The 12,758-nt window shown below is 44.6% G+C and overlaps 1 protein-coding gene across 1 annotated transcript in view; it reads left to right on the forward strand.

Moving 5' to 3' along the window:
* SLC35F4 (solute carrier family 35 member F4) overlaps window positions 1-12,758 on the forward strand; it is a 172,649-nt gene that overhangs the window by 56,908 nt on the left and 102,983 nt on the right. The gene's annotated exons all lie outside the window — the stretch shown is intronic.

Raw genomic sequence — 12,758 nt, forward strand, 5'->3', positions numbered from 1 at the left:
CATTCCTTATAAAAAGGAATGCCCATCACATCCTTGACTTCACAGATACAGTACTATTGCTCAGGCGAGGCTAACTTAGCAGAACCAAGAATTGTAATTCACTTCCTGCAGACCACATGAGTCACTGAAGGCAGCCTCCTGTGGGGAAAGAGGAGGTGGGTAAGAATGACTGCTGAGAAGTACATTGAAGAATGCAGTGGGGAAAATGCCATTATGTAAACTCAGAGTTATTCAAGTCCATTCAACCTCAGTAGATTTCTGCTTATGACATAGCACAAGAGAAGCAAAAACAAATTAAAACATTCTTTCCTTTCAGGGCATTTCATTGTAATCTAAAAATGAAGCCACTTGAAATGAAGCTTTTATTATTGACTTATCATCAACAGTTATTTCTTGCATGAGAACAATAGAATTTTTCAGAGTGGATCTTCATGAATCAACTGGCTATTATTCTTTGTATTTCATTTTCAATGTAAAATGTTATTATTGACTTTATTAACAGTTATTTCTTGGGCAAAAAATTAGACTTTTCAGGGGCGAATTTTGTTAATCAATTGGTTATCATTGCTTTGCGTTTCATTTTCCTACTTATACTATGAGACCATTGATTTCTTTTCACCGCCTTCGTTGCTATGGCCAATTTCTATATTTGGGGTGGGTCAGAGCTGAGTTAGAGCCAGGACAACCTGGGACAGGTTCCAATCTGCCCCTCCCTGGCTGCCTGAGTTGGAGCAAATTTCTTAATCTCCCCATGCCTCAGTTTTTCACCTAAAAATGTCAGCAATACTAGTTCCTACCTCATAGGATTATTATGAGAATTCTATGAATTAGTATTTATAAAGCACTTATGATGGTGCCTGGCACATACTAAGTGCTGTGTATGTTTCTGGTGTTAGTCTTTGACAAGTGGTACTTACTTTCCTTTCAGAGTGATGATGCAGTTTCCTTTGGCATAATATTTTATATTAAAACACACTGATCCTGTAAAAGAGAAATATCTTATCTAATAAAAGAGAAACATGGTAATTAGCTATACCTCTGCCACCCTTCCCATTGGCTAATCAGGGTGATATGCAAATTAACTGCCAGCCAAGATGGCGGCCGGCAGCCAGGCAGCTTGAAGCGAACATGAGGCTTGTTTGCTTCAGTGATGGAGGAATCCAACGTTCCCCGCCTGCCTTGCCGGCCTCTGAGCTTGCAGTTTGAAACATTGTTACAAATATAGAAGCTAAACAAAACCCCAGAAACCTGCTTTCAGCCAGCCGGGATCTCAGAGCTGGAGTTGAAACAGTGTTTCGACTATAGAACCCAAACAAACCAGATACCTGCTTTCAGCAGCTGAGGCCTCAGAGCTGGAGCCAAGCCTCAGAGCTAAAGCTGGCCCAGAATAAAAAAAGAAAAAAAGAAAAAAGGAGCAGTTGGGAGCTTCAGTCACCCACCAGCCTGAAAACAGCCCTCAGCCCCTCACCCAGACTGGCCAGGCACCCCAGTGGGGACCCCCACCCTGATCCAGGACACCCTTCAGGGCAAACCAGCCGGCCCCCACCCATGCACCAGGCCTCTATCCTATATAGTAAAAGGGTAATATGCCTCCCAGCACCGGGATCAGTGGAGCCGCGAGGCCTCCCAGCCCCGGGATCAGCGTGACAGGGGGCAGTGCCCAAACCCCCTGATCGCCCTGCGGCTCTGTGTGTAACCTCCCTATCCGCCCTGCTCTGTTCATGACAGGGGAAGGTGCCCCAACCCCTGATAAGCCCTGCTCTGTGCCTGATAGGGGGGAGCTCCCCAACCCCCTGATCGCCCTGAGGCTCTGTGTGTGACAGGGTGCGGCGCCCCAACCTCCTGATTAGCCCTGCTCTGTGTGTGACAGGGGGCAGGGCCACAACCTCCCTATCCGCCCTGCTCTGTGAGTGACAGGGTGCGTCGCCCCATCACCCCCCCACCCCCATGGGCCCTGCTCTGTGTGTGATGGGGTAGAGCCATAACCTCCCCATCAGCCCTGCCCTGAGTGTGACAGTGGCGGTGCCCCAAACCCCTGATCAGCCCTGCTCTCTGGGTGATAGAGGGCGGCGCCCCAACCACCCCCCCCCCCCATGGGCCCTGCCCTGAGTGTGACAGGGTGCGGTGCCCCAACCCCCTGATCCGCCCTGCTCTGTGTGTGACAGGGGGCAGTGCCCCAACTCCCCTATCAGCCCTTACTCTGTGAGTGACAGGGGGGAGCTCCCCAATGCCCTGATCGCCCTGCGGCTCTGTGTGTGACAGGGTGCAGCACCCCAACCCCCTGATCGGCCCTACTCTCTGAGTGACGGGGGGAGCTTCCCAACCCCCTGTTTGACCCTGCTCTGTGTGTGACAGGGAGCAGCACCCCAACCCCCCAGTCAGCCCTACCCTGAGTGTGACTGGGGGTGGCATCGCAACCTCCCAATCCACCCTGCTCTGCATGACAGGGGGCGGTGCCCCAACCCCCCAATCGGCCCTTCTCTGAGCCTGACCAGGGGCTGCACCTAGGGATTGGGCCTGCCCTCTGCCACCCGGGAGCAGGCCTAAGCCAGCAGGTCATTATCTCCCGAGGGGTCCCAGACTGCGAGAGGGCACAGGCCGGGCTGAGGGGCCCCCCTCCCTCCCCTGAGTGCACAAATTTTTGTGCACCGGGCCTCTAGTTAATAAATAAGAGCACAAGCCTTGGAGCACTGTGGCTGGGATTGTGATGCTGGTAAGAAGATTATCCAAGTGTGGACTCACTGTCCCTGGGATGGTGGGTGGCTTCCTTATAAATCAGGCTGTAGATCTGGTTTGTAGTTGGTGTAAACCAATTAACAATGAATGAACACCCTTTCCTGAGAGTAAGTATAATATTTTGCCCCAGCACTGTTGGAACAAAACCAGTCTAAAACTGATACTCAAAGAGGTTGGTTTCTGAACAAGCTGAAATATAAAAGCCTAAAGACGGGCCCAAATATGACCTGTTTACTGGGTTGCTAACAGTTAACCCCCTGAATTAGGAAGAACTGCCCTACCAGGTGGCCCGGGCTGGGGCAGAGGAGGGGGCTTGCCCAAGGGAGGCTCTGGGCTGGGGGAGCAGAAGGACACCTGTATGTGTGAACGGAAGAGTGAGCGGAGCTGAATGTGTCCTGTTAACCCCTTTGTGGAGGCAGAAAAGCTGTTTCTCTCTAATAAAGCTCTAAACGGTTAGAGTGCTCATTGTTTGGCCTCCTTTGTAATCTTATGACTTACAATGTTTGCACTGCTCTTTCCAGTATTAATTAGCCTCATGTGACCTCACTCACTGGAGTGTCCTCTACAAGTTTGTTATTCTTCCATGAATCTTGGTGAGGCTTCTGTTTCTTGAGCCACCCGCAGACAATCAGGGAAAGGTTAAGGTACTTTCTCTTTATGAGGAAGAAGAAAAATGTAGCGGAGAATTTACTTAAAAAAAAAGTCAATTCATGGCTGATCTTAGTTGCTATGATGTAAGGGTGTGTGTGTGTGTGTGTGTGTGTGTGTGTGTGTGTAGATAGGAGGTAAGTTTTGCTGTTTCATGGCCCTCATCCCATACGCTGAGTGGCCAGATTATTATGACTGGCCAGATTATTATGACCACCCCATCAGTACTTTGTAGGGCCACCTTTTGCCCTCAGTACTGCGGCAATTCTTCTTGGCATTGACTCCACGAGATGTTGAAAGGTGATGTGAGGAATCTGACACCATGCCTGATGCATAGCACTGTCCAGTTCTGTGAGATTTGATGGTTGTGGAACCAGCTGCCTGATGGCTCTTTTAACTTCGTCCCACAAATGCTCAATTGGATTGAAATTTGGTGATTGTGGGGGATACCTAAGCAAGGTAAAGTCTCCCTCATGTTCTTGAAACCACTCCTGCACAATATGAGCACCGTGGCAAGGTGCATTGTCTTGTTGGAAGAAGCCATCTCCATTGGGATATGCCATCAACATGATAGGATGAACTTGATCAGCAACATATTGTGCTATTCAGACGTTTATAATGATCTGGCCTTCTAGCAACTTCAGCGGGAAATTATAGCTAATTTGCCTGCAAACATCAAGTGATCATAATAATCTCGCCACTCAGTGTATAATAAAGAGCTAATATACTAATTAGACCAGATGACACAACAACCTTCCGGAATGACCTTCCAGAACGACCTTCTGGAAAGAACTTCCGGAACAACCAGTGGGTGGGGGGCAGGGTCTCGGGGTCTCGAGGCAGACGTGGCTGCGAGGGCCTACCCTTGCACAAATTTTGTGCATTGGGCTTCTAGTAATTCATAAGAGAAATTATACATTAAGCAAACTCCCAAAATTGTTCCTGAGCCTTCCTAAGAAATGTAGGTGAATCTTTGACATGGGACATAGTAGTCTTTCATTGTTAATTTTACAAAGTGCCAATAATCAATCTTCCATGACTTTTCAGATATGCTTGTATTATTTATTATATAAGGCTATTAATTTTAAATGAATGTTTCTAGATTTTAAGTGCACAAAATTATAAACTAGTAAGAGCATGTGTAATTTTTGGAAGCTGGAAAACAATAGCATAGAGTTATTTGTTTATGCTTTGTTCTGCTAAACTTATTATTATCAGGCAATGAAATAACATGTCATATTTTTGCAAACTGTTTAACAATAGTTATTAGTAGCAATTCCCCACAAAGCCAAATGGAAAATAGTTTTATTTTTTTTCAAATGTTTGCCCTGGAAATGAAAACACTAAATATTGCTGTGTGCAAAATTACTTGTGCAACATGAAAATTTTGATTTAAAAAGACATTGTCTCTATATAGCCCAGTGGGAACATATATTTTCAAGATTCTAAGTACACACTCATTAAACATTCATAAATCAATAACTGTCTGGCATGATAATATTTACTCTCCATGACCTTAGGAAAATCACTTCACATTTCTTTTTTGTTTGTTAAGATTAAAAAAAAACACCCTTTTTTAGAGAGAGAGAGAAGAAGGGAGAGAGAGAGAGAAACATCCATTGGCTTTCTCCTGCACACTCCCTATCTGGGATGGAGCCTGCAATCTGGGCATGCGCCCTGACCGGGAATCAAACTGGCAATTTTTTGGTACATGGGATGGTACTCCAACCAACTGAGCCACAACAGCCAGGGCCACATTTCTGTTTTCTAGTTGTCTTTGAAGAACTAGAGATCATGATATTTCATTACATAAAGTCTTTGAAGCTCTTTGGGATGAAGAATATGCTACTTCTTCATTCTTTTGACATTATAATATTTATAAGTTATTAAATAAGAGTTTTGAGTTAGACCAGTCCATTCTGTTGAAACTAGAGGCCCAGTGCACGATTCGTGTACCGGTGGGGTCCCTCGCCTTGGCCTGTGGGGATCAGGCCGAAACTGGCTCTCCAACATTGCCCAAAGGGTCCTGGATTGTGAGAGGGCAGTTCTCGGGTGATGCACCCCGGAATCGGGCTCCCTCCTCTCTGATTCCAGGTGCATCACCCGAGAACAGCAGCTGCCGAGTCTTGCAGCTCAGCAGCTCCTGAGTTGAGTGTCTGCCCCTTGGTGGTCAGTGTGCATCATAGCTACTGGTCAGAGTGTCTGCCCCCTGGTGGCCATTGCATATCATAGTTACTGGTTGGACGATCAGATGGTTGGACGGTTGCTTAGGCTTTTATATATATAGATAATTGCAAATTTGGAGATAATATTGGTCTTTGGGACACAATATTTTCATGTCCTTTGTAATGTCAAAATGACCCTGATCTTGAATAATAGGATGGCGTCTTCATTTTTAGTGACCAGAATGTGAGGCACTGTCAACTCTTTTGTAGAGATTATGCCATTTCATTGTTCTGCTTAACATTAAGCTTTTAACAATGCAGCTGTCATTTTAGCTGTGGGACCAAACATTTGTCTTGTTGGTAATTAACAAAACCTTTGGAGATCAGTTAGAAACACATGAATCCAATCATAATAATAATTTGTTTTCCCACTTTTTGCAAGATTGTGCATGAAGACAGAAAAAAGTATGCCAAAAAGGAAAGCTACATTTTGAAAGAATAAAGTTATGATTTAGGAAAAATAATTTTAAAAGATATTTTATTTGAGTGATGCATAATCAATATGGAAAATATGAATAATAAAAAATAGAAAGAAAAACTTAATCACTGAACTGCTATACCACTCAAAGACAATGTATTAACAATTCTATGAATATTCCAAACCTTATTTTTTAAAGCTTTTTTCTTTTACATGGTTGTGATACTACCATAATCTTACATGGCTGATTTTTTTTCATTTAATATAACAGCATAAGCAATTTATAGATGATCACAACCTTCGCCCCCACCCCCCCATTGGCTACATTATTTATTAACAAGCACTAAAATAACAGATATTTCATTCTTATACGTGTGCTTGATGCTCTGATATTGACTGAGTCTTAGGAGTTTATTCTCTCTGTCTAGTTTATTCTCTGATCTTCTCTGCTAAATCTGTTAAACAAAACTAAGACATTGGCACATTTACTATAAAAGTCCTAAAGTAGGCTGAGTAGGATTCCTGACTCCAATAGACAGAGCAACCTAAAAATCAGATGGTAACAAGGTAATTATGTTATTTGATCACTAGTGACTCAGCGTGCAAAATCACGCGAGACCCAGACCCGTGGGAAATCGTGCGAGACCTGGGATGCCAGACCCCACCTGAGTCCCGCTGCACCGCAAGACCCAGAGTCAAGTCCCTGCCCATCTGCGTGCGCCTCGCTGCACATGCAGCCCCGCCCACCCACGCGTGCCTTGCCATGCACGCAGCCTCCTGGAGACCGGTCTTTGGTCGTTACAGTGTTAGAGCGACTGGGTTTTTATAATATAGATGGGACAAATATGTGCATATTTCTCTGTGAAGTTGTTGTCTTCAAATTCAGTAGCTTCTAAATCCCAGGAGAAATGGAAACATTGTCTCTTAAGTAGGTGTGTGCTTCAGGCAACACAAACTACAATGAACAAAGCGGAGCTATACTAAGCCCGAGAGCAAAGGAAACAATCAATAAATTAAAAAGGCAGCCCACAGAATGGGAGAAAATATTCACAAACTGTGTATCTGATAAGGGGTTAGTATACAAAATATATTAAGAACGCATACAACTCAATAGCAAAAACAAACAAAAAGAACCCCAAGGAACACAATTAAAAAATGGGCAGAGTGCCCTGACTGTTTTCTCAGTGGTTAGAGCATTGGCCCGTTTGAAACGAATAAAACTAAAAAAAAAAGGCCGTACCCTTTTATGTAATGATGTTTACTTTGAATTTATATTAGTTCACACAAACACTCCATCCATGCTTTTGTTCCGGCCCTCCGGTCCAGTTTAAGAACCCATTGTGGCCCTCGACTCAAAAAGTTTGCCCACCCCTGCTCTAGGTGCACCCCTTTGTGGGCTGTGTGCACAGTCTTGTTGTAGTTGAACCTTGATTACTGTTGGTGTCACTGGGAAAAATTGACCTCCAGGCCAACTGGCTGTAGGGACCAGCTGCAATTACAGTGGGAGAGCTGCTGTGCAGGAGACACCCTTATGGGGAAGGACTTGCTTCAGTGGGGCTTTGGTGCTCACTGAGCCTGCCCCTTGAGTGTGTAGTTTATGGATATGAAGTATTATAATCTGGTATGGTCTGATACTGACCACTGGGTACACTGGCTCTTGGGTCTCCAGGAAAGTGCAAAGTCAGCCACTGCCTGGGACCACCCAGCAGGAGCTACAGAGAGATCTATAGATTCCTCCTCTTCGTATCCTGTTTGGAAGTGCCCAGACAAGGCCCAGCTGTGCAGCAAGGCAGGCTGGTGCTGGTGTTGGGTCTTGGGCCTTTTATTGATAGGTTTGGGACTCCCTGACCCACCTGCAACTTATTTGACAGGTTTTAGCCTCAGAAAGGACAGGCCATTCATATATAAAAACAGCTGAGCACAGCTTGGGTGAGGTTGTAAATTGAGTGGGGTGGAGTCTCAGGGAATCACCAGGGCAGAGCAAAGAGAAATGGCTGCCAGTCAGCCCTGCAACCAACTGGGGAGGTCCCAGCATGGGAACAGTGACAGCTGCAAGCACCTCCATCTGGAAGAAAGCCACCCTTGAGTTGCTGCCCTGATGCCAGGCAGTCCAGTTTCTCCTTGTATGTGTCTGGGTCCCCCAGAGCCTCGCCCAGCACTGGAGCTCAGAGGAAGCGGAACCTTGTAAGTTCAGTTCATGGTGTTGGACTTTAAAGAATAGCAGCTGGGTCTCCAGCAGCCTTTGTGTCACTGAGCCCCAGACCACACTGGTTTTTACAGCCTGTAGTTCTGACTGCATGTAGGGACTTCTTTTCCCAGTTCTGGGACCCTGGGCTGGGGTGTCTGGTGTGGGACTGGGAACCCCTGCTCCTCCGGGCGGCCTCCACAGAGATGATCTCCCACCTGGTTAAAAAAAACAACGGCAAACGTGGGTGCCGGACCAGCCCATTCTGTGCCTCCTACCAGTCTCCGTGTGCTTTCTTCTTTACTTCTCTAGTTGTAGGACTTAATTCAGCCAGATTTCTGGTGGTTCTGGATGATGGTTTTTCTGTATTCTAGTTGTAATTTTGATGTGGTGGTGGGAGGCAGCGAGTACAGGTGTTTGCCTATGCTGCCATCTTGGTTCCAAGGCAACGGATCTTTTCTGTGCATTTTTTAAATATATTTTATTGATTTTTACAGAGAGGAAGGGAGAGGGATAGAGAGTTAGAAACATCGATTAGAGAGAAACATCAATCAGCTGCCTCCAGCACACCCCCTACTGGGGAGGTGCCTGCAACCAAGGTACATGCCCCTGACCGGAATCGAACCTGGGACCCTTCAGTCCGCAGGCCGACGCTCTATCCACTGAGCCAAACTGATTAGGGCTTTTCTGTGCATTTTTAAATGTATTTTCATCACTCGTTCTTTTTAAAAATAGCTTTACATAAGTTTTAGGGAAGTGGTGTACTTACAGTTACTCCACATCGAAAGTTTGAGTTGGAAGGCACTTGGAGTTTCACCTCTATCATTCTGTAGAGAAGAAAACTGAGGTCTAAAGAGGTTCGGTGACTGGCGAAAGAACACAACTAGTCAGTAACAAGATATTTTAATGTGCAAGGTGGGGAGCAGGACTTTCTAAAGTTCTTTTTCCTACTTGACCCATATGCCCTATCTCATTCTGTGCCAGTTCCAAATACCACTTCCCAGGAGGAGTCTGACTGGCCGGCCTGCACTGGAAATGCTAACACAGAACAATAGACCACCAGGAGCAGAGGGAGCATGAATGAGCCCACCTGTAGGCAGCGAGTGTCTGTCCTCCCCCAGCACACGTGACAGATCACAGGACTGCGGGGCTCTGGTTAAGCCTTCTGAATGTCAGGCTGACCACCTCTTGCTGAGGGTGCCTTTTAAAAATAGTTTCACGAATCCTCATAGTCTCTGAGAGGTTATAGCAAGATATTTTGTGTGGAAATTTGGGCCTGGTTCTGAAAGCCTTTCTGTGCAGCAGAGTCATGAAATTAGGAGGTATGAGGTGATTTGCATATGTGCGAGTACAAATGAATGTGCTTTAACTGAGCAGCCAGAGCACATTCACCTTGTCAGTGTTTATAAAATTGTTAATATGTAATATCACTCATATCACCTGTCACTGGAGATTCCTGTGAAATTGAGTATTTCATCAACATCAGAAAATATTTATTGTGTCGTGTGTGCATGGGTATGTGTGAGCCCCTCAACTTGATGCTTAACTGCTTCCTTGGTCCCCTTCTATCTGCTATGGCCAGGAGCAGCTGTTTGTCTGCTCATTTCATTCTGCACACGTGGTGCTTTACATCTGAAAAGGGGTTAATATCTGAAATTTATAAAGAACTCATATACCAAAAACCAAACAATCTAATTAAAAACGGGCAGAGGACCTCAATAGATAGTTCTCCAAAGAGGACATACAGATGGCCAATAGACATATGAAAAGATGCTCAGTGTCACTAATCATCAGAGAAATGCAAATTAAAACCACAATGAGATAACACCTCACACCTGTCAGAATGGCTATCATCAATAAATCAACAAACAGGTGTGGGCAAGGCTGAGGAGAAAGGGGAACCCTGGTGCACTCTTATTGGGAATGCAGATTTGCGCAGCCACTATGGAAAACAGTATGGAAGGTCCTCAAACAATTAAAAATTGAACTGCCTTATGACCCAGTGATTTCACTTCTGGCTATATATTTGAGGAAACCAAAAACACTAATTTGGAAGGATATATGCATACCTATGTTCATTTATAGTGTTTTTTACAATAGCCAAAATATGGAAGCAATCCAGATGTCCATCAGTAGACAAGTAGATTAAAAATCAGTGGTAGATATATACAATGGAATATTACTTGGTCATAAAAAAAGATTGAAATCTTACCATTTACTACAGCATGGATGAACCAGAGGGTATTATGCTCAGTGCAATTAGTCAGTCAGAGAAAGACAAATACCATATGATTTCACTTATATGTGGAATCTAAAGAACAAAATAAAGGGATAAATAACACTGAAACAGGCTCATAGATACAGAGAATAGATTGATGGTTGCCAGAGAGCAGAGAAAATTGGGGGGCTGGGTGAAAAAGGTGAAGGGATTTAGAACTACAAATTGAGCCCTAGCTGGTTTGGCTCGGTGGATAGAGCTTCAGCCTGTGGAGTGAAAGGTCCTGGGTTCAATTCCGGTTAAGGGCACATGCCTGGGTTGTGGACTTGATCCCCAGTGGGGAGTGTGCAGGAGGCAGCCCATCAATGATTCTCTCATCATTGATGTTTCTATCTCTCTCTCCCTTTCCCTTCCTCTCTGAAATCAATTTAAAAATATATACATTTAAAAAAGTATAAATTGATAATTACAAAATAGTCATGGAGATATAAAGTACAACATAGGGAATATAGTCAATAATATTGTAATAATTATGTATGGTGTCAGGTGGGTACTAGATATATCAGGGGAACACTTTGTATATGATTGTCTAACCACTACGCTGTACACCTGAAACTAATCCTATCTAATAATAGACAAACATGGTAATTGACCGTACCTTCGCTATACCTCCCACTGGCTAATCAGCATGATATGCAAATTAACCACCAACAAAGATGGAGGCTAATTTGCATACTGCAGGCAGGGGGGACAGAGCCATCCCACCTGCCCTGCCGCCATCTAGGCCTGCTATTTGCAACCCGGGGCGGTGGGGCAGGACAGCGCCATCCCACCTGCCCTGCCGCCATCAGGGCCTGATATCTGGGACCCGGGGCAGCGGGCGTCCATGTGCAACCCGACCCGGGGCGGCCGGGCAGTGCAGCAGTGATCAGCCAGCCTGCCCGGCCTCCATCCGGGCATCCCGTGTGTGACCCGACCCAGGGCGGCACCCCAACCCCCGGATTGGCCCTGCTGTGTGCGCAACCTGGGGAGGCGGGGCAGGCACCAAGGGATCTGGCCTGCCATCTGCCACCCGGGGAGCGGGCCTAAGCCAGCAGGTGGTTATCTCCCGAGGGGTCCCAGACTGTGAGAGGGCACACGTGGGGCTGAGGGACACCCCCTTACCCCCCCTCACCTGCCAGTGCACAAATTTTTTTGTGCACTGGGCCTCTAGTATAAAATAATACTGAATGTAAACTGTGATTGAAAAATAAAAAAAATAAAAGCAATTAAAAAATAGAATGACACTATTTACATCAACATTTGAAAAAAATATTTTGGAGGAAGGATCAAAATTCAGTTTTGCTTTGTTTCGTTTTGTTTTTTTGCAACCTGAGATGCTCCTTTCATTACCTACTCTGTGCCTAATGCTTTTGTTTATGAGTTTTGCTATGTTCCCTTGATGTCAATTAGAAGAAACAAGTGGTATAGATAGAAATGCATTATCTTCATCTTACTTGATAATACTTCTAATTGTTTCTAACTTTGACTGTAAAAATGTTGTATAAAGTTAAAATTCATAGATCAGCATTAGTAGCAGTTTATTCTGTAGCTGAGGTGATCAAGCAAAAATTTGTGAACCTGATGAAAATAACAAATAATGGCTATTTATCAGAAATGACAACCTACAATTAGGAGGAGGGGGTGAGGGGAGGGAGGAGAGTTCTTACTCTGCAGAAAAGAAAGTTAAAGATTTTGATTATTAATTTTATGTTATCAATTTCATTGCAGAAAAAAATTTAATACTATAATTTATGTATCACTTTCATTTGGTTTTATTTAGAAATCAACCTCACATTTTCTGTCTTCTTTTATCAAAGAGGTGAGATTTGGTATTTTCCATCTAGTGGCTTGTAGTTCTTTGGATTTCTGGGCGATTTTCCTGTAGCTGATATCTCTGACTGACTTTATAATGCTGTATCATGGATCATCACACAGCCAGATTAGTTAAGTGATTTGAATGTGTGAAGTAGGCCAGAATGACTTCATTGTGGTCAGTTGGGTGGTTGTGAGTAAACACAGTGGCAAGCCCTTGAATCTTTTTTTTCTTCCTTTATACTCATTGGGGCCTCAGTGAATGCTTCCTAAATGAATGGAGTCTTTAGTTTCTCTCAGATTACCAAAGAGAAACTTGAGGGCTGAGCGCACATATGAAAGCCATAGACAAAGCATAAAAGTTTATTTGCCAAAATTTTTCTACTTTTCTATGATCTGAAAGAGAAAATTGGAGAACAATTTCTCCTCTCCTGCTGAGTCCCTGTTCAGGGCATTCCACTTCCTGACAGTCAA

The sequence above is a fragment of the Myotis daubentonii genome, chromosome 1 (genome assembly GCF_963259705.1).
Source record: "Myotis daubentonii chromosome 1, mMyoDau2.1, whole genome shotgun sequence".
NCBI lineage: Eukaryota > Metazoa > Chordata > Mammalia > Chiroptera > Vespertilionidae > Myotis > Myotis daubentonii.